The sequence below is a fragment of the Cyprinus carpio genome, unplaced genomic scaffold, assembly GCF_018340385.1.
Source record: "Cyprinus carpio isolate SPL01 unplaced genomic scaffold, ASM1834038v1 S000006769, whole genome shotgun sequence".
Classification (NCBI taxonomy): domain Eukaryota; kingdom Metazoa; phylum Chordata; class Actinopteri; order Cypriniformes; family Cyprinidae; genus Cyprinus; species Cyprinus carpio.
The window spans coordinates 13,148-33,916 of record NW_024879363.1 but is presented as its reverse complement, the minus strand read 5'-3'; the positions used below and the strand labels follow the sequence as shown (position 1 = coordinate 33,916).

Genomic DNA, 20,769 nt, shown 5'->3' with positions numbered 1-20,769 from the left:
ACGTCGAATAGACAAGCTGGAAGTGAAAGTTCAAGATCAACTCAAAGCACCCAACAAGAGGAAGCAGGAAACAAGGAACAAGTTAAGAAGCTCCAAGCAGCCCTGGCAGCAGCTCAGCTCGACCAGCAACATGCAACAGCTGCCCAGAAAGACCTGGTAAACAGACTCCAGTATGCCGAACAGCTACTAGAGAAAACCAAGAATGACATCAAAGACAAGAATTCTGAAATCAGTGCTTTGAAAGACCACCTTGAAAGGTACAGAACTGAAATGGACAATCTGACCCAACAAATAGACAATACCAACGATGAGCTCTACATGGTCAGAAAAGAACTCCAATATGCTTACAAGCAGAAACAAGAGCCAAGAAAAGAGAAACATCTCTTAGCCTCATCACTGCTGAGCAGAGCAGAGTCCCACATCCAAGAACTGGCATCTGACGAAAGGAGCGAAGGGCCACAACCCAAAACCTCACCTGCCTTCGCCAACACAACCCCTTCCTTCCCATGAAAGAAAACCTCCCGTCCAAGACCTTGGAGCTGCACACGGGATGACCATCAAAGACCTCAACAAGCTGTATGAAAACATCAGCAGGGTCAACCCGAACTCCACAGAGGGCCACGACATCAAGGCTTACCTGCAAGATATCGAATTTCATCTGGAAAGTGAGACCTCATGTGACTGACAGAGACAGGTTATACATCCTTAGGGCCACGTCCAGTCCCCGAGTTACGAAACTTCCTAGATCGACAGCCCAGTCAAAACAAAGTCAAAACACCAGCGACTTTGTGAGGTCCTGATTAAAGAGTTCACAGACCCAGAGTCTGAACATGGGAGGGACAGTTGACTGCCTTGGAAACCAAACAAGGTTGACAAGAGACTCCACAAAGCCTACTACAATAGACTCCGACAAGCCTACTTTGGTGCACACAATAAGCCTGACCTTGAAGAGGATGTGAACTTCAAAAGCCTCTTCTAAAGAATCTGCACCCTGGAGTCAGCCACCATCTAGGCGTCATGGCCTGTCCGCGCTCCATGACCATCCAACAGTTGCGTGACCTAACACAGAAGGCCTATAACAAGCAAAAGATGGCCTCAAAGAAAGGAAACAAAACATCCACAATCTTGAACTCTGTCAACAAAGACTCAAGCCTTGCACTGGACGACACCCAGTGGCATCACAACACCAGAGTCTTCCATCAAGAGCACAGAGAACGTGACACCCATGTCCACGACCACTTTCAGCCCACCGCTGGAAAAATCCAGGGGACCAGACAAGCTTCTCAAGAAACCGAAAGGATAAGAACAACTGGAAACCTAACCAGACATCCAAAGGTAATCACATGACTCATCCAAGAGCAAGTCGTGTGGGTAAGCGACAACAAAACCTACCTCAGCACCACTCAGACATGCACAGTGCTGAGTATTCACACGAACATGACAGCTTACCGTCAGAAGACATGAAACAAGTCATGAGACAACAGAAAGAGTTCCTTCAAGACCAGTTTCACACTTATGACCACAAAGTTGAGTCATGCTTGCTGTGACCAGCAACAGAACGGAAGGCCGGTGATCACCTGGTGCACCACATCAGAGATGACAAGCACCTGTTCAACAACCACCCCGAACGAACAAGTCTTTCACGGCCAACCGTTGATGAAAAATCTGAGGTACTAAAGAACATCACCTCAGTCACCCATCGCTCAATAACAAACTGTGAAATTAACTCCAACTCCAAGAACCACATTCCGGTCTGTGGCAACAGTGACCACCAGAGCACAGAAGGTCAGAAAGTCTGCCACAGGCATCACAAGAAGAGTGCAACATAGGAGACAAAGTTTTGCAACCTAGCTTCACACAGCCATGCCAAACTACCTCCGACTGTCTGCTAAAGAACTTCCTGCCTTGCTGGACTGACCCCCATTAGACCATGGACACGCCCTCATCCCAAGCCAAGGATGCAGAGTGCCAGCCTTCAGTGACATACAAGAAAAGGGGGGGAGACAACACAGACTGAAACAGATCTGACCACACATACACTACACCATCAACACACACAACATTACCTACACCCAGAGGTAACCACATCTACTGATAAAACATTCGAAAAACATATTCTTCCCCCACAGGTTGCCCCCAGTAGAATTTCCAAATTAGCGTAATAAAGTTACATATACCCACCATGAAGAAACGTGCAGCCATCCTCACAATAGGTAGCACACCTGACACTAAGTTAAGGTGAGCCTATCCTCCAACAAAAAACGACCATATAGGTCGTTTGTACAAGCACCTTATTACGACCTATATTTATGTTTTAAAGTTAAGCATCCTCTAGCGGGCGTAAAAATAATGACAGTATCGCGTTGCGTCTGTCGTCATGAAATGACGTATAACTTCATTACCAATCAAAACGCACATTTATTTAAATGCAATGTGTGGAATTTTTACACCGATCTCACAGTAATTCGTACATATTTTACTAGGTGGCTAATTCGTTCTAATGACCACACCTAACCCCACCCCTAAACCTAACCCTCACAGAAGTCATGCTAAATTATGATTTATTGAGCATATACATTTTACGTGCACGTCCGTTCTCTGGGATCGAACCCATGATAGCATGATTGCATATCAAGGTAATAACGAAATAATCTACCAACTGAGCTACACGAAACGCAAATCACAGTTCAAATAAAAGAGTACAAAAACATCAATATGAAAACAACCTTTTGCCGATAGAGGCGCAATTGTAGTATACGCTCTGATGGGTCGTATTTCAGGGATTTGGACAAATGACCTATACGAGCGTTTTAGTTGGAGGACAGGTTGGTTAAGGTACATGACACCACTAGCTGCACATGACCTCCTAGCTCAACAGTAGTTGTAAGTCATGCTAGGAAAACCCACAGCAGCTTTGTTTTGTTTTTTTCTTCTTTTACCTATCCTTCTCCTTCCCCTCTTTCCTGAGGAGGTGAAACACCTAGACATCCTGCAAAGGTCGAAGGTCTGATATTAGGATTGACTCGCCACACCTAATATCCGCCAGCCACTCTAAACTGAAAGGAAGCCAGAGAGCTCCATGCATGATAGGTCAATTCATTTCATTGCAAATGATGTTACTAGAAAAAACCAATGGTTTAAACGTTTAAATTAAGACAACCTAGAAGAACCAAACAAAGTTAACCACAAATTTGATTGGCGAATCAAAATAAAACAACGATTCCAAAATGAAACTATCCTCAATGTACTAAACTACATTGACTACTTGTACTTAACCACATGTACCTAAATAACCTGATGCCTGCACCAGTACAGTAACTGTCATGGAGGGTTTGTCTTGTTGTTTTCTGTTTTTGTCTGCTTCTTCTGCCTTTGTTTCTCCAGCGATCGACGATGTCTTCAGCTAAACACCTCGCCGATCGAAAGGGGGGATGTAGCGTATCAGACCGGAACCAGACAAATTAAAGATTCGATCGTGAGCATGGTTGAAACATGAGGAGCCAAATTCCACAGAAAGGCAACAGGATGTTGTAAATCAACTCCTAGCACCACAGTCTGAAGCAAGAAATCCAACCAACTCTTTCACAGAACAGCTTTCACCATTAACACCATTAGAACAATTATTGACAATTTCAATTCAGAGAAGAGATTGTCAAATTTAGGGCAAGTAATCCAGATTGATGGTCAAAGAGATGCACAGCCTGACCATCACATGTAAACCCATTAGAGTAAAAAAGATCGTTGGATTGACTTCCCCCCACCTAGCAGAACCAGACTGAAATTCCTAAGGGGACATTTTAACCTCTGGTCTCCACAGAAGATCCTTATGTCAAAGAAAAGCAGAGAAAACTGTCTTCATTTTCATTTTGTGTGTTCATCTACAGATGAACACAAAAAGACTTTCTAAAGGAATATCAGTCCATTACTTAACTCCATATCATTTATGAAACCCACACATTTGACTATCATGTTTCTAATCACTTATTGTGTGTCTTTTTAATAACTATTGAATAGCTTAAGTATTCATTTTCATGTTTAGTATGTGTGTATTCGAATCTTCCTGCTTGAAACGTTTCTGACCATCAGTTATTTGTCAAATGTTTCATATTCTTATCATTGGAATCACGTCCAAAATTATACCCTGCAAGAGTGGGAAAATTCGGACCATGTGATTGATAAGATAACATATGATTTATGAATGGGTAGGACAAACATCGCAACACCCCGAGCAAAAACAATATCTAATTGGTCAAGACAACATTTGAGGTGTGGCCAAAAGGCCAGTTTAATACTCAGGACACCATCAAATTTTGCTTTTAGCTTTTGCTTGTAGTTTTAGCTTTTAGCCATGCTTTTTGTCATCACGTTTAACATTCTTTGAGCGCGGTTCCAGCTTGCTTCGGCCTGCACGCCTGCTGCTACTCAGCCACAATGAGAAGAAACACCACCTAGTCTCGTCAAACTTTACTTCTATTCTTTTACTTTAGTTTCTTTTCTTTTCCATTGAGAGTTTCGTGTTCTGAGTTAAGTTTTGTAACGCCGTGTCTCCCAGTCTTACCTCGAGTGCCCGTTCAACTTCAACCAGCCCACAACTCCACTTCCCAAGACGTCACTTCAACGACTACTGAACTTCCAGCCAGTCAGCAACCTCGGGAAACCCCCTTTTCAGCGACAACAAAGGGAACCCCCGTTACACAGGCAATGCAAGTAACGTACCTCCAGTCTCACATCTGTACTGGTGCATCTAATATAATTTTTACCTCATTGAGGAACCAGTGTTGCCAACTTAGCAATTTTGTTGCTAAATTTAGCAACTTTTCAGACTACCTTAGCAACTTTTTCCTTCCTAAAGCACCTAGCAACAAATTTGGCAATTTAAAAAAATTATTTGGCAACTTTTAGTGACACGTTTTCCATCCAAATTTCACAAAAAGAGGAAACCAAAGATGCCTAGCAGTACACACATCACATGAATTAAGTTAGATGCTATTTGCAATTATTAAATTTAATAATAATATTATTAATAATAATAATAATAATAATAATAATAATAATAATAATAACATTATCCACTGTAACTTGAAAAAACAACGCGTAATTTAAAATGCAGGTAAAAAACCAATACGGAAAATGATTTCATATTAACATACTAGATCGTGCCCTATTTTTACAGACATTTCTTAAAGTGTAGCATACTAACTAACTACTAATACACTGATTAAAGCATAATTGTTGTGAATGTGTAGTATTACTAGTTTACTAGCTATTAAAAAAACTTAAATTGTAATCATTCAAAAATGTGTTCAATAATTCAATGTATTTAGAAATACAGTTATTTATATTTAATTATATTATGCATATTATTTTACAAACAAATCTATAATGACATATATAAAATATATATTTTTTTGCTGAGATTTGATGTTGTGACAATTTTGCATCTTGATTACGCAATTACGTCATCGCGCAATGACATCACAATGTCATTTAGCAACTTTTAGCAACAAATCGTCCTTTCTTTAGCAACTTTCTCTGAAGATTAGTTGGCAACACTGTGAGGAACTCAATGCGAGGGTTAATTAAGTGACTGATGGTTGTTTATGTCTATGCAATTTCACGTATTGCTGTAAACTTGGGATTTCACATTTTCATTCTTAAACCCATTCTTTCCATAACTTTCTATCTTCCTGCAACTTGTGTGAATGTGAGTGCATGTGCTTATGTGTTAGATTAGTTTATATGTCTTAGATTTATCTAATAAAGCCTTATTCATATTGAAAAGAGAAGTATCTTGTGTTTTGTGCTTACAAGTTAGTCTTAAACTGGCGATCTTGTTACTGTCCTAATTAGTAGTGTTTTCACTATACTTTGGATATTAATATCCAGTGCAGATTTGATGTTAAATGGCTCGTTCAGTGAATCGCTGGCCGTGTCAGTGATCAGCCGTGAAACAGTGATTTTGTTCAAATTCCCTGTAAAATCTTAAATGATTCCCTTTGAGCTAAATTGACCTGTTTCCCTTACACATTATTGAACATACTAGCTAGTTTGCTGTTTTCAGAGTATTCAGGAAAACAATGAAGAAAAATAAAACTAGCACAAGAAACAAACATGATTATATAAACAGATATGTGAGCCACACATTTTTATATCTCTACACTTCACAGATATTTTCTCTCTCTTTATACACACACAAAAAAAATCTCCATATGTTATAAATACAGACCCAAGTGAAAAGGTAAAAACAATCACAGTATAAACTACTATTCCAAAGATATTATTAACAACCACATTTTCACAGGACAGTTTAAAAACAGTGAGGCATTGTCACAGAAAGGGTTTTCAATTTTGGATCTGCAAAGAGAGAGGCGTATAGTGAGACCTAACAGAATTGAAACTATGAATACTGAAAGCCCCCAGGCTGATGCTGATAGTTTAACCACCATTTTATTGGTCATTATAGCTGTGTATCACATTGGATAACATATAGCCTCATATCTGTCAAGGCCATGATCATCAGCACATAATGGCATGCGCTACCGCACAAACGTACAAAATAAGCTTGTACAACTCACTCTGCATTTGTCATATACAGACATCCCACCTCTCCCGGAAGCTCCGGGAGTTTCCCTCATATTAATAGTGGCTCCCTGACACCCGAAAATTAGATACAATATCCCGGAAATGGTGACGGCAAGGGAGAGGATGAGCAAGAGGAAAGAGCGCCACTTAAGTGAGAGAAAGACACATGTAGTGATATATAATCATAACTGTAGCAAGCTATGAGATCACCACATGGACGGTCCCTGCATTTATAATTCAGTTTAGACAGTTGCAAGAATGTTCAGCGTCCGTGTTATGAAAATGTTCACTGCGAGACACTGGCGGAGTGAACATATCTTGATGGCATGGGCGAGGCCTCCGCCGTGTTGCCAGATCCAGTGATTATAGCCATTTTTGGACTTGTCTTTTCCATTTAATTTGACATAAATTTAAATTTTAAATAATTTCGGTTTGTTTTTTATTTTTTGTTTTTTATTTGTTTTAATAGCAACATCTGGCAACACTGCCGGCACTTAAACTGACAGTTATCAAAAGGGCCCAGCGACATGTTATTGCTTACAGGATAGCACATTCGGTAAGGGAAACACAAAAAATATCATGATATTATCTATCAGACAATTTATCAACGTTATCAAAAACAGTAGCATTTAACACTCCTCACATCCTCTGATGATTGGTCACATATGTGCTAAGTAGACCAAGCAGTTATCTCTTATTTCATGCAAAATTAATAAAGTCATTGACACAGACTGCTATGACTTTGAGCCATCCAGTAAAATGCTCAAATCTGCAAAGCAAGGCACATCACAGAACAAGGAAAGTTTGTAAATGAACTGCATGAATAAGAGTTGCATTACCATTTATTTTAGCCATTTGAGACAGAAAACATAATACAAAAGTAATGAATGCATGTATGTGTGTACTGGAAATAATTCAAACATGTGCTTAAAAATGTTCTATTAATTTAGTTTACTTAATCAATCACGTGTCATAGAACCTTGGGAGGCTTGGGGGTGTGTGGTACTACCTCCCTGAAATGAGGTTTTCTCAGGGTGGGATGTCTGTTGCTATATCCTTTCTAACTGATCCGGCTTACGGTTTTCGTAAACCAGACTATCAAAACCACCTAAAATCCCTTAGACTTTAATTGAGGGGGTGAAAACTTTTATATAATAAGACCTATGGTGTATTTAAGCTATCTATTGCTATAGCAAAGCTTAACAACTTCCTACTGAAAAAAAAACAGCTAAAACCAGTCTAAGCTGATTAACTGCTTTGACTGGTCTCCCAAGCTGGTTTAAAAAGTGCTCACAACATGCTAGTAACTTGCTAATCAAGCTAGAAACATGCTAACAAAATGCTAGTAACTTGCTAATGTAACGGAGTTATTTTGTTTATGTTATTTTCACTCAAAATCCCCCTTTTTCTATTAAATACGATGTATATGATCTTCAAGATTTGTTCAGGAAAGTGTGCATTGTCACTTTAAGAGTATATACTTTGTCTTGTGCCACGCGCGTGCTTTGCTCCTCAGTTCACTTCCTTCTGAGCCGAGAGAAGTTTGTCTCGTGGTTCTTAAATGGTAATGTTACTTATATTTGATGATATATTCTGAATTAAAGCTGTTTCTGGCTTTGTTAAAAATACCTTGTATGTGGGATAAATTAAATCGTATTTGTGAATGATTGTGATTGTGACTGTTTGCGATTGTGAGTGAGATTAGCATATTAGCCTGCTGTATTTACTCTCCGTTTGCCAACAGGTGTTTAATTAAATGAAAAGATCACAACATTCACGTTTTCAACATATTTCCCCATTTATGCAGGTATGTTGTAGTTTGGTGTGCAATCTTTGTTATTAATTTCATGTTATTGTCTTATGTTACCTTATGTTAAGCAGATTAACTCAATGTATTTTCCTTTGTGAAAATGCTCGCTCAGTTCACTTCCTTCTGAGCCGAGAGAAGTTTGTCTCGTGGTTCGTTGAGGCATTAAATGGTGTTTAATTAAATGAAGAGATCACAAAAATTCATGTTTTTCAACATATTTTCCCATTTATGCAGAAAATAAAGACAGTGCTAAGCATGTGAAAGGTCTGAAGTTACTTTATTGAGTGACATCAACACAACGCAGAGTGGATTCCCTTTACCTGGGACCCGTTTACAATAGTGCTGTGACCTTTTAAGGATCCAATCTGAAGATCGACGCCTGTTTTGTTCGCCGTGGGAAGCTGCAGTGACTGGTTTTAGGTATTTTTCTCAAGGACTGGAAGGACTATTTTATATGAGGGTGGACAATTTTTCTCAGAAGACACGTCACCAATTTAAATCAGACTTTCAACCAATTAATTTGCTGATTAGCAAATTAACATACTGTTACTGTTACTATTACGGTTATCAATTTATGCTGTTCAGAACAGTATTTTTGTTTTGTTTGTTATACTAAAGTTTAAAGTTAATTGACCTTAACAGCGTGGAAATATGGCAGAGAGTTTTAGTAGTTTTACTGATGAGGTGAACGACAATGTGACATTTGACCAAAGTAGCCGATTTGGTAGGGGAAGGGGTCTTTTCAGTATACCTTCTGAACCTAGGACACCAGGGTCTACTACCAGGGCCTTTGATACACCCGTTCTGACTTCCACAAGATATGTAGATCGTGCCATGACAAATCATGGTTAACCAAAACCCCAGATTTGGGGTTCACTCATCAATGAATAGCTGAAAAACTGGGCCAGTCCATTACTGCTCAACTACGATCTGATAGAAGTACACATAGCAGTAATTTTGAACAGCCAACTGAGATGTACACTGTCTAATGTCAAACTAGTGACTGATGCAAGTCAGATGCATCAGATGTAAAAGAACCATCAAAAATATTCAGGGGTGGGTGGTTTCTGACAGACTCACTGTACAAGAGTGGGGAAATCTCATGTCTCTGTATCTAAGAAAAACGTGCTATTCCAATTCATAAGCAGTCACAAGAAATCCTGGATAGGCTTATGGGGAAAGCAGGTGATGTAGTGAGAAATAAACTTCGTAATTACACATCCGTTGATCACTGCAAAAATCCACAATTGATTTTTGACATTTTAAAACAACATTTCAGCACAATCACCTACTCTAGTATGCCACTAGCTGATTTTTAAAATACTTTGCAGATGCCATCTGAAGATGCAATGGAGTATTGGATCAGGCTGAACACCTTCTCCCTTAGCAGAGTCTGGCAGTGACACTGATTGTATGAAAAGCCTAGTCAGTCTGTTAGATCATCTTGTCACTCAGCAACAAACCAATTCCAAGCGAGCCCTCATCATCAAGTTACAATGTTCAGACTTACCGCAAACCATGCAGATTAGTTTGTAGATCCTTGGATCATTCAACTGTGTCTCATTGCAGACAGGCGAACCGATGTCTGAAGTGCTTAACTCCTGGTCATCGGAAAAAAAGGACTGCCCTCAGCGAGCCACTCCTCATCTACATCAGTTGAACAGTGATGTTAACGGACCACCTCACCAGTTAAACTAGATGGCCCACGTCAGGGAATGGGGTGATGTGGGTATGGATGCTAATTCCCCTCATGAAGAGTGCGATCTTTGCTCTGCTATATGAGGAGAAACTGTAATAGTGCTCCTAAAGGGACCAGGATAATTGTTCAATCCAGTGGAAAAGTTTGAATCCTTCAGTAGTCTTATCTATGTTCCTGTTTGCATCAATGGCCATGTTCAGCTTAAACAGAATGCTTGATTCCGGTTCTATGGCATGTACAAACAGCAAAAACGCTGAAGAGAAAATTGGTTCAGCTGGCGTTTTTGTCTGAGAAGTACATGCTGAAAGAAACATTGTCTTGGTAGGCTGTGGTGGTCAGCATACCCAGCCCGAGGGTTTCTATGATTTAGAAATCCAATTCTTTGGCATCCAATGTGTTGGTCCCTTGCCTGGTCGTGCCTAGTCAGTGTGTGATGATCTTATTCTGGGCTCTAATATCATCAAACACTTGATTCATGAACTGAAAAGCAACAGTGATTATTGGGACATTGCTTCTAGACCTTACCATCAGCTTGACAGAGACATTCAGCAGTTCTTGTCAATGTTTACCGGTGTTGAACATTGGAAAGGCGAAACTGTCCCTGATAAAATAGGCACTGTCAAACTCACTCAAGCAGTAGTACTTTTGCCAGAGCACAAACATTTGGTCTGGGGCCGTCCAGAGGTGGAAAGAGTACAAAAATATTCTACTCAAGTAAAAGTACCATTACATTAATGAAATTTTACTTAAGTACAAGGAAAAGTACCAGTCTAAAAATCTACTCAAGTAAAAGTAAAAGTAGCTCATTTAAAATTTACTCAGAGTAAAAATTACTTAGTTACATTTTAACAGTGGCAGGGAGGCAAAAATGGGACAGGCCAAGGGTGTCAAACCCAGTTCCTGGAGGGCCACAGTTCTGCAACAGTTTAGATATAACCTTAATTAAACAAAACCTGATCCAGCTAATTTAATCATTTAGGCTTATTGAAAACTACATGATACTGTGCTGGAGCAGGGTTTAGAACTAAAGTCTCCAGGAACTGAGTTTGACACCCTGGGATAGGCCTATTCATCTCAAACCAGTTGTTTTTAATTAAGGAATCCAGTTATTTAGAATAATAAGACATTTGGGCTGTTACCAGGCAAATCAGTATCAACAAAATTCATTTTTTCAATCCAGAGGAAACGCAGAAGCTTCATCGGAAGTGGCATTCAGATGTATTTACACACTGTTTTAATGCAGGACAAGAATGCATTTAACCTGCAGTTACAAATGCATGAATAATGTTTTGATATACAAGACATAACATGTTGAATACTCATTTGAAATGATAAGAAATTAGTTATTAAAAAAAATCAAAAGATACTTTAAATGTGAAATTAAAATGGCCCGTAGGTGTCAGCAAGTCACTGTTAATAAGTGAGTCATTGCGATTGAACCGAATCATTTAAACGGTTGATTCATTCAGGAACGAAACACTGTCATGTGTTGCTCAGAGACAAAACTGTGCTATGGTGGCTGTGTTTGGAATTATTTTTTATTGTAGAAATAGGACCAAAAAACAGGCAATATGGTGTCTACAAAACACAAGTCTCTTAATTAACTTGTTTACTGACCTGTTGTATATATATATATATATATATATATATATATTATATATATATTCTATATATATATACTCATGATAATTTTTGGAGAAAAGACGGCATTCTTTGTGATTTTGTTTACTATATGAAATGATATAAATATTTACATTTTCTGCCCCTATATCTTCAATTTTGTGATCGTCTTCTAAATGCATTTCTACAGACTGAATCACACCAGTGAAAGAACGCACTATAAATGCGCGCGCACATCATTAAAACAATTATGAATATTATCGCAGACGATATTATATCGCACAACACTCCGCACCCACTGTCTTTTTGGCTAATTTGTGCAAAACCTCTTTACTAAAATGTCAAGCTTCATTTAACCACCAACGCAACGTGCAGTTGATTTAGCTTACCACTCTACATGCTTGTTAAGGGTGGATGTCTTGTCGAGATTTTATAAGCTGCTAGTTTAGTTCTCCCTAGGGCAAGCAGGCAGAGCTTACACTGCACAATAAAGCAATAAATATGGCCAGGGGTTCGGGGTTCATTTCCTTCGAGTTCAACTTCAGAATATGACGAGGGTTTTGTGTTTCCAGCGGTGTCTGCACCACCAACGAACGCCTGTTTTGTCCGGTCTGCATTTTCTCCTGTGATTTTAGCGCCAGTTTGCTCTCCTGGCCCATTATTTACTGCAGTAGTTTACAGGGAGCGATTTTTATTTATTTATTTTTTACTCAGGAATTAATGTATTTTAAATGTAGCGAAGTACAATACTTCAAACAAAATATACTTAAGTAAAAGTAAAATACAGATTTTAAAAATTTACTTTAAAAGTAGGAAGAGTACACAAAAAAGCTAACTCAATTACAGTAACGCGAGTAAATGTATTCGTTACTATTTCCACCATCTGGGGCCGTCTGCCACCGTAACGTGCCCATCGTCACCTGGCAGCACAGTGAGTGTTGAGCTGACCAGTTCCAAATCTATGCCTCGAGATATTCTGGGTCAGATCGCCTTGTCACACCCACTCTAGGGTGATAGGTGGGTTGCCTGTGACAGTTGTAAATCCACTAACAAAATTATTACATTGAAAGAAACTCCAAACTGGCGTGATGTGTCTCCATGTATTGCGTCTGAAGAAGTTTTGAGATTTTTCAGGGTCTGCATATTACTCCTATTACTCCATTGAAAACAAGTCAGATGTTCTTATGTAATACCTATCTGGTAAATAAAACTGACAAAAGTCTGCTGAAACTGGCCCTTGGTGACATTGAAATTAATTGGAGTCAAATCAGTGATGATTGTAAATCTAAGTAACCAAGTTACTAGTGACTATCAAGACATCTTCCTCTCCAAACACCAATTGGACTGTGGTGAAGCCCCGGGGATACGTTCACCGTATACAGTTGACCTGACGGGCGAGCCCCGGTTCGTTTGCCTTATAGTGGCAAGTGCCCTCCTGCCCACTATGAAAAATTAGGACATGTTCTCCACTGATATGGAAGAAAAGGTATCATCAGAAAGTCTTCAAGCGATTGTATGCATCACCATTAGTGATGAGTGGGAAGACAGGATGGTGCGTGGTTGCGTATTTGCACAGACTCGCAGGGGTTAAAACGCCAGAACCATAAAAGATGCACATCCCTTGCCACACCAGGCTGACTGCCCTTGCCCGCGCTTGGAGGAAATTGCTTGCTTCTTGCAGCACGATGGACCTCTCACATCATGATAATAGCCTTCATGAATATAACCGTATGCCACAAGGGCTTTGTAATAGTAGTCCAGCGTCCTTTTGGGTTTTGTTTCATGTTCAATGTTTTAATGTCTTTTTATTTTGTTATTGTTTTGATTTTGCTGTTTGTGTCATGTTCCCTTGCCCTCCATGATCTCTGCTTTGTGTATGTGCCATGTTCTCCATTGGTTACTTGTCGATGGTCATGTGATTATCAGTTATGTTTGTTGTTGCTCATTGGTTGCTTTTGTCCATAGGTCTTAGTTCCCATGTGGTTTGTTGTTGTCATGTGACCACGTCATTGTTTGTATAAAGTAGTCATAGTGTTTTGGCTATTTTGCTTTGTCGTGTATTAACGGAATGTTGCACACCTGTGTGTCGGGTGAGTTCTAGTCCTGTTCATGTCATGTCAAGTCTGTTTTCTGTCAAGTCTGTTTCATGCCTCGTCTCAGTCAAGTCCTGTTTAAGTCAAGTCTGTTCAAGTCAAGGTCCTGTTCAAGGAATCAAAAACAACAAGTCTTCGTTTTTCTTGTTGGGATTATGTTTGGATTTTTTGGGATTGCCCTTTGTAAATAAACTGCAACTTGGGTTCATCTACGCTCAGCTTCAGTGGGGACTGTTTGTTACAGAATACACGACCCGCCTACCATGAAATCCAGCAGTTTCACGCCTCCTCTGTCTTTCAGCAAGGTAACCGATCCATTGAGGATTAATGTCCAGGATTTTTGTGAACGTTTCTAACCGGTGGGACTTAAATGATGTGGCATTGAAGGACACATTTCTCGGGTGGGTCTTAATAAGCCCATTTCCTCTCCAGCTTCCTGGGGGAAAAGTTCAACTGGTGCCTTGCAGAATATATAGACTATGCCTTACTGCTAAGTGGAGTCACCATTCACTGTGGGGAGGGGGGGGAGGGCCCCCCAAAAAAAACCCCCCCCCCCCCCCCCCCACATGTGGGAACTGGGATGATGGTATCCACAGTCCGCAGCACCTGCCAAGCCACAGCCTGTTCATACCCTGTCTGCTACCCCAGGGTTTGCTCACATCATGACTGCCAAGGCCAGCACCTTTCACGTCATGCCTGCTACGCCAGAGCCTACTCACAGCATGCCCATTTGCCAAGAGATTCATCACAACATGGCCGCTATTTCAAGAGCTCTCTACCCGTCGCAAAAATGGCTGCCACTCAAGATTGTAGAGTCTTTCAGAGAATGGCTGTCCTTCTAGAGTCCCGTCACGCCTCAGCTGAACTTCCTGAGAGCCTCGGGGGTTCACACACCAGCTGAACTTCCGGAGCTCGTCACGCCTCAGCTTTGAACGTCTCCGGAGCCTCGTCACGTCTCAGCTGATCATCTGGGTCCTCTTCGCAAACATGGCTGCCATTCCAGAGTCCATCACGACATTGGCTGCCATTCCAGAGTCCCGTCACGACATGGCCACCATTCCAGAGTCTTGAGTGGAGTGGAGGTCATCACAAGGATAACAGCACAAGAGTCGGATGGCAGTGGTGGCTGCACACCATCTGTCAAAAGAATAAACCCTTTCCTTGGCATGGTATTTTATTACCAACACTTTATTCCCAACTGCTCTCTATCTCTAAACTGCTTTTTAGTCTTAAAGCTGGACAGAAAAGTAGAGGAAAGTTGTCCAAGAATGGGAAATTTTCAGGCACTAACCATAAACTACCCCCTTCAGAATTGGACAACAGAGTGTCCAGATTGGCTTTTGACCAAACTCAAGGCTGCCTTATTGAACAGTGCTCATGCTTGCTCATCCTGATTTCAACGAGCCCTTCAATTCTATCTGTCGATTCCTCTTGGACGGCGTTTAGGGGCTGTATTGTCGCAAGTGCCCAAAGGGGAACCTCAAAGCCCGACTGATTGCTTTCGCAACCAAGTCCCTCCTGACACCAGAGCGCAATATATCCAGCTCATAGACTGGAGTTTATTGCTGTAAAGTGGACGTGTATGTGAGAAGTTCAGCCATTTGCTGAAAGGCCACAAATTTCACCATCCTTGACCATAATATAATCCGTCTCACTTACCTCCGAACGTAAACCAAACTTGATTCATATGAGTTGAGATGGGTTGTCAAAACTTTGCGTCATACACGTTTGACCTGCAAACACTTGCCGGAAAAGCGAATGTGGTGTAGGCGCTTTGAGGCAACTTGCTGTTAAGCCAATGCAGTTAAGAAGACTGTTGAATGATCCGTGTTCTTCTTTAATGCCAGTTTTGAGAGCAACCTCATAGCAGAGCTTCTTCGTCTAGCTGGTGTCAAAATCTCATACAACAGCTTACCATCCAATGGAAATGGTGGCACTAGGCGTTTAATAGAACCTTGGGTGGCATGCTTCGATCAATCTCTTTGAAATAAAGCACCAATGGCCTCAGCAGATCCAAACCCCTAACGTTTGCCTACAATGCTACTGTTCCGCGAAACCACAGGCTATCCACCCTTCTTTCTCATGTTTGGACTCATACCCAGACTTCCAGTAGACATCATGTTTAATCAGGTGCTTGATAACCTGATGTTGCTGATTATGACTCTTATGCCAAGTCTTTGCTGTCTTGTTTGAAACATGATATGCAGATTGCTCAAGTATTTCAATAAACAACATTTTAACAAAATATTAAGAGCACTATCTTGTCCAGTGGGGAATCGGGTTTGGTCACAGATAAGTCAAACGAGGAAAAAGAAAAATTGGCTGATAAATGGGAGGATGGAGTGTTCACTGTTGGCATTGAATCCAGACATCCATGTTTATATAAGATAAAGGATGCAACAGGCATGAAAGTTGTGCATAGGAATCTATTGTTGGAGGTGAACTTTCTGCTAATGCAAGGCATTACTGAAGGGTCAAGTCCCACTGAGGTAGATCGGTCGCTGACCTCTGCAGGAGTCTGGTCAGAATGAGTATGGAGTAGATCCAGGCAGCTGCAATGCGATTCAGGCGTAAAGAGATTTCCAGCTCTTTTGTCCACTGATATTTTATCTCAGTGTTTCTCGGATCCTTCAGATGAGCTTCTTAGATCAGCACTCCCAGTCCTGTGGCTGACGCTGACCCTACCTGGTGATTTGGCACCCACTTTCCGATCCAACTGTGGTGAGCACGGGGTGGATAGAAAGCCACACACAATATCCTAGTACAGCTAATGGCTTGTCTATTGATGAAAGGCGTGAACAACAGTCGGTTGAAATCCCACAAAACTTACTTCTCTCATTGGATTTTGCCATGCACTGGTTTATCATCACAAGCTGATGTACGTGCTCATACCGAGCTTGTTAAGCCTGTTAAAACAAAGAGTGGGAAAAATAGGTTAAATCTGCTAACAGGTTGATTGAGCCCCAGATTGCAGATACCATACCAGTTTTAAGAGTTCAAGAGGTCTTACTGATTCTGAAATATTAGCATCCCTTACTTCTGCTCTAAAAAGTACTTATAAGGGTGGTTGTTGGTTGAAAAGAGAAGGCGTGCTTTTGCAGGAAACAATTTAAAACACAATTTTTTGCATGCTTTCCTTACTGAAGTGGCTCGGCGCGACATTTTCTAGCTAGAAGCATATCTCAGAGAAAGAGACAAAACTTTTGGAAGAAAACATTGCCATGCATCGATGGTACTGGATTTAGCCTTGTTCATTCGTCTTGTTGTACCTTCATAAGGAGGCTGTGAATCCAAAATTCAGGGGGTAATTTAACCAGTTAAGAATGATGCCTCAGGTGAGTGGTAAAGTGTCTTAATCATAGAAATGTAATGTTAACAACGTGCACAACGTCTCAGAAGAGAGTCTGCAAAATCAAGTACATGAAACAGTCGACGCATATTATTGGATGTGTACCGCCCCTTAATAAAACCGGTTTGGTCCTCTTTGATCAAGCTATGAACTACTTTCTCCATGCGAGAGGCAAGAGTTTTACTTTTAGACTGCATGTGATGAGTGATACTGGTCTGTAGTTAGAGCAATCTAATGGATCTTTACCCTTTTTAAGAAGCAATGATATCAAAGATGTTTTTTGGTCTCTATGAAAAGTACCATACTCGACTGCAAAATTAAACGAATCAAGCATGAGAGTCCCTACCACATATCCAAAATTATAAATAAAGAACACAACAAAATCCAACCACTCCTCCCCACTTCCCCTTCTGAAGGCTTTTTAGTATACTTCATGGAGCTTCTTCAAACTTAACTGGGCCTCCAAACAGTCTTTATCCATCTGCTTGATCTGAGGCAGTTCTAATTTATCCAAGTACTCTCTACAAACTGACTCATCAAAATCAGTCTCAGTTTTGTACAAACCCTTTAAATATGTTGTCAATTAACACAGGGTTTGTGGTTACCTGGTCATCTGAAGATTTTATTTCACTGATGTATGCCTTAGACTCACGTTCCTTCAGCCTGCCATAGTTTCTGCTTATAGTGTACATACACTTATTACATAATCCATCTGTATAGTATGTTCATAGTAATCCTATCTGTATATCATGGTGATAGTATTTAAAAATCTGTAAATTATGTCCATAGTACTGCCTTATCTGTATATTTATTGTACATTTGTTACATATTGTAGACACTGTATATCCTGTACTTACTGATTATTGCACTTCTGGCACTAACTGCATTTCGTTGCCTTGTACCTTACATGTGCATTGACAATAAAGTTGAATCTAATCTAATCTTTTAAATGAGACTCTTGTATCAGGGCACAGGAAATTCTAATATCTGGGTACGCTTAATAGGATAATTTAGCTCATTCACATTCAGTGATAATTTATTCAGAACCTGCATTGTGTGCTCGCAATGCCAAGATTATGTCTATGTGAGAAGAAACAAAAGCCATACTTCCAGTGACATATAAATGTTAGAATGTAACCTAGATACCAATCCACCTAGATGCATAATCCTTTTACAATAAAAGCAAAATAAATAAAAGTATTGATGTCTGTTGAAGGGCATAGAAAAAAACAAGAAAAGGAACGACAAACAACTATGTACAAAAGCCAAAGCAGACTGCACATTACTGAGAGTGTAGGTCTGCATAAACAAAAGAAGCAAATGTTGATGCGTGACCAGTCCACTTCAGTGCAAGACATGTCCCTAAAAGGCCCACTGAGCCAAAAGCTAATAAATAAAAATAAAATAAATAATTATTATTTACCAGTCAGTGGACAAGCATAGAAGACGGGGCAATATTCCAAAAATAAATTAACAAGTTTCCATGGTCACCTTGTTATTGTCCCCTTCAGGGCAGTTAGGATCAACACAGACCTCACAGGCCTTTTGAGGAGAGTTGAACATCATCTGCTCACCTTTGTGCCATAGTTTATTTACCGCCGGATATGTGAGGAAGGGTTGGAGACCAAGTTCTGTCATCTTCTTCAAGACTGGATTGAAGCTCTTTCTCTTGGTAGTTGTGGCTAGACTAAAGTCGGGAAAAAATAGTAGAATCACATTGTCCTGCATATATTTCGCTTGATATGCCTGCCGAGCACCTTTCAGGATCACCAACCTGTCATGCCATCTTAGTACACGGAAGATGAGAGTATGCGGCCGATCAAAGTTTTTCCTTCCATCATACACACACAATTGGCTCAATAATCTGATGTCGCAGCCGCAGTGAAGGGATCCACTTGGAATGATTAGCTCTGAGGAAGCTTGCTGCATCTTTGAGCCTTCCGCCCCCTTCTGGGAAACCCCACCAGTCATACGCGTTATTTTTCTGCTCCTATCTTCACGTCCGTAATTTTTCTCGGTGAGTTGTTCCAGCTGAATTCTAAGTTTGTGGACTGTCCTCCTTATCCTCACACCTGCAGCTGCTTGAACGAATCAACCCAGTCCCGTGTCTGCTTTGCTGCGTTGGCTAGCTTTTCAACTTCCGCTTTTAGCTCTTTTTTACAGAATCGCTGGTCGCTTGTATATTCAAATGTAAATCATGGAGTGCTGGTGAGTACAGAGTCTATTGCTTCTCTTACAGTCAAAGCCACAACCAAATCGAGAGTACTTGTTGCTCTTGAGCTTAGCTTAATACCGTTATATATATCAATGTTGGACATCCTCTCTGAGATAGTGGAATCGCTGATTTTTTTCTTTATTGGCAATTGTTCAGTCTTTTCTTCCCAACGTCCTGACTGCTGGGGTACCTTACAGTGGCCAGGTAAAGAGTGGTTCGCACTTAGTGACAGGGTATATACAATTTCTGACAAAATTAACAGAGCCGGCACTGGCGCGCATTGTTGCCAAAGGGTCACATGATCTCCTGAGAGCTGACTGAAATATGCTCATGACAACCCATTGGCGGAAATCTTGGCAGGCTCAAGACATTGTTGAGGCTGGGGGATTATATGCTACTGGCCAATGATATGTTCTGACGATGAAAGCATTGCAAGGAACCTGTGTATGTCAGAAGTACAAACCAAATGTGGTGAAGTTAGCTTACATATGCAGTTGACATCGACAGTAGAACCTAAGCATATGCTAGGGATTGACCTCATGGGACCATTCCCTGAAAGTCAGAAACAGAATGAACATCTCTTAGTAAGTAATTGTTGATTACTGCTCTCAAAATGGGTTGAGTTGTTCCCACTCGAGAGTGGCAAAAGCTCCACAAATTGCACACATCCCTGGTTGAAGAAATTTTCACCAGATGGGGGACTTTCCCATGTACCTAGGTGTCTTACAAGAAAGAACACAATTCACTTCTCAGCTCATTACTCTAGTCTGCAAGCAAGTGGAATGTCATTAAACAAATTGCCACTATTGCATGTATGACGTGATCTACAAACATCCCAATTCCAATTTATTCAAGGGGCCCTTCATAGTGGTTCCTGGACATTTATTTTTGTGCAAATCATACAATATTATGACATAAAACTGACATGGAATACAGTAGAGGTTGTTTCATCAACAATATAAGCTTCGTTCTTATGGAAAATAAGAGACTTTTATTCATGAGTGTCCACGAACCAAGCTGTGAGGAGTCCGGCTGAATAAATTGGAATTGGGATGTTTTTAACTGCAACAATTAGGAGGGTTCTTGATCATGTTGGAATTCGAAATCTTTGCCTTCTGTGCAAAGAAGCAGGCAAGAAAAGTTTGCTTGACCCTAATGACCTCCTTCAGGGGTCCAAAAGGGTCAGAAAAATGGGCTTAGCACATGTCTGTATTTTCCCTTGAATATTTTTGTTGATTTTTTTTAAAGCTCTTCTTAAATGCTGAGGGGTTTGACCCTTTTCCACATGGTACGTGAGGGCTGCTTGGTCAAGCATTTGAAGCCCCTGGGCCCTGGCCCCAATATGATCAACAGCATATTCTTAATCAAACATAAAGAAATATCTCAGCCAGCAGCCATATC

General features: G+C 40.5%; 1 pseudogene; it reads right to left on the bottom strand.

Moving 5' to 3' along the window:
* Window positions 1-6,020: 6,020 nt before the first annotated feature.
* On the bottom strand, window positions 6,021-6,589 carry LOC109056003 (annotated as a pseudogene).
* Window positions 6,590-20,769: the final 14,180 nt, after the last annotated feature.